Source organism: Pseudorasbora parva, chromosome 1, assembly GCF_024679245.1.
Source record: "Pseudorasbora parva isolate DD20220531a chromosome 1, ASM2467924v1, whole genome shotgun sequence".
NCBI classification, from domain to species: Eukaryota; Metazoa; Chordata; class Actinopteri; order Cypriniformes; family Gobionidae; genus Pseudorasbora; species Pseudorasbora parva.
The window spans coordinates 3,561,946-3,564,111 of record NC_090172.1 but is presented as its reverse complement, the minus strand read 5'-3'; positions in this window follow the sequence as shown (position 1 = coordinate 3,564,111).

The window sequence follows — 2,166 nt, the reverse complement described above, 5'->3', positions numbered from 1 at the left end:
CCCCTATTTGAGCATCATCAGTGTATACGGCTCTATTTGAGCATCATGAGCGTATACACCCCTTTTTGAGCATCATCAGTGTATACGCCCCTTTTTGAGCATCATGAGCGTATACGCCTCTTTTTGAGCATCATGAGCGTATACGCCCCTATTTGTGCATCATGAGCGTATACACCCCTATTTGAGCATCATGAGCGTATACGCCCCTTTTTGAGCATCATGAGCGTATACGCCCCTATTTGAGCATCATGAGCGTATACGCCCCTATTTGAGCATCATCAGTGTATACGCCCCTTTTTGAGCATCATGAGCGTATACGCCCCTATTTGAGCATCATGAGTGTATACGCCCCTTTTTGAGCATCATGAGTGTATACGCCCCTATTTGAGCATCATGAGAGTGTACGGCCCTATTTGAGCATCATGAGCGTATACGCCCCTATTTGAGCATCATGAGTGTATACGCCCCTATTTGAGCATCATGAGAGTGTACGGCCCTATTTGAGCATCATGAGTGTATACGCCCCTATTTGAGCATCATGAGTGTATACACCCCTATTTGAGCATCATGAGCGTATACGCCCCTATTTGAGCATCATCAGTGTATACGGCTCTATTTGAGCATCATGAGCGTATACGCCTCTTTTTGAGCATCATGAGTGTATCCGCCCCTATTTGAGCATCATGAGCGTATACGCCCCTATTTGAGCATCATGAGCGTATACGCCCCTATTTGAGCATCATCAGTGTATACACCCCTATTTGAGCATCATGAGTGTATACGCCCCTATTTGAGCATCATGAGCGTATACGCCCCTATTTGAGCATCATGAGCGTGTACGCCCCTATTTGAGCATCATGAGCGTATACGCCCCTATTTGAGCATCATCAGTGTATACGCCCCTATTTGAGCATCATGAGTGTATACGCCCCTATTTGAGCATCATGAGCGTATACGCCCCTATTTGAGCATCATGAGCGTATACGCCCCTATTTGAGCATCATCAGTGTATACGGCTCTATTTGAGCATCATGAGCGTATACGCCCCTATTTGAGCATCATCAGTGTATACGGCTCTATTTGAGCATCATGAGCGTATACGCCCCTATTTGAGCATCATGAGCGTGTACGCCCCTATTTGAGCATCATGAGCGTATACGCCCCTATTTGAGCATCATCAGTGTATACGCCCCTATTTGAGCATCATGAGTGTATACGCCCCTATTTGAGCATCATGAGCGTATACGCCCCTATTTGAGCATCATCAGTGTATACGCCCCTATTTGAGCATCATGAGTGTATACGCCCCTATTTGAGCATCATGAGCGTATACGCCCCTATTTGAGCATCATCAGTGTATACGGCTCTATTTGAGCATCATGAGCGTATACGCCCCTATTTGAGCATCATCAGTGTATACGCCTCTTTTTGAGCATCATGAGCGTATACGCCCCTATTTGAGCATCATGAGCGTATACGCCTCTTTTTGAGCATCATGAGCGTATACGCCCCTATTTGAGCATCATGAGCGTATACGGCTCTATTTGAGCATCATGAGCGTATACGCCCCTATTTGAGCATCATCAGTGTATATGCCTCTTTTTGAGCATCATGAGCGTATACGCCCCTATTTGAGCATCATGAGCGTATACGCCTCTTTTTGAGCATCATGAGCGTATACGCCCCTATTTGAGCATCATGAGCGTATACGCCCCTATTTGAGCATCATGAGCGTATACGCCCCTATTTGAGCATCATCAGTGTATACGCCCCTATTTGAGCATCATGAGTGTATACGCCCCTATTTGAGCATCATGAGCGTGTACGCCCCTATTTGAGCATCATGAGCGTGTACGCCCCTATTTGAGCATCATGAGCGTATACGCCCCTATTTGAGCATCATCAGTGTATACGCCCCTATTTGAGCATCATGAGTGTATACGCCCCTATTTGAGCATCATGAGCATATACGCCCCTATTTGAGCATCATGAGCGTATACGCCCCTATTTGAGCATCATCAGTGTATACGGCTCTATTTGAGCATCATGAGCGTATACGCCCCTATTTGAGCATCATCAGTGTATATGGCTCTATTTGAGCATCATGAGCGTATACGCCCCTATTTGAGCATCATGAGCGTGTACGCCCCTATTTGAGCATCATGA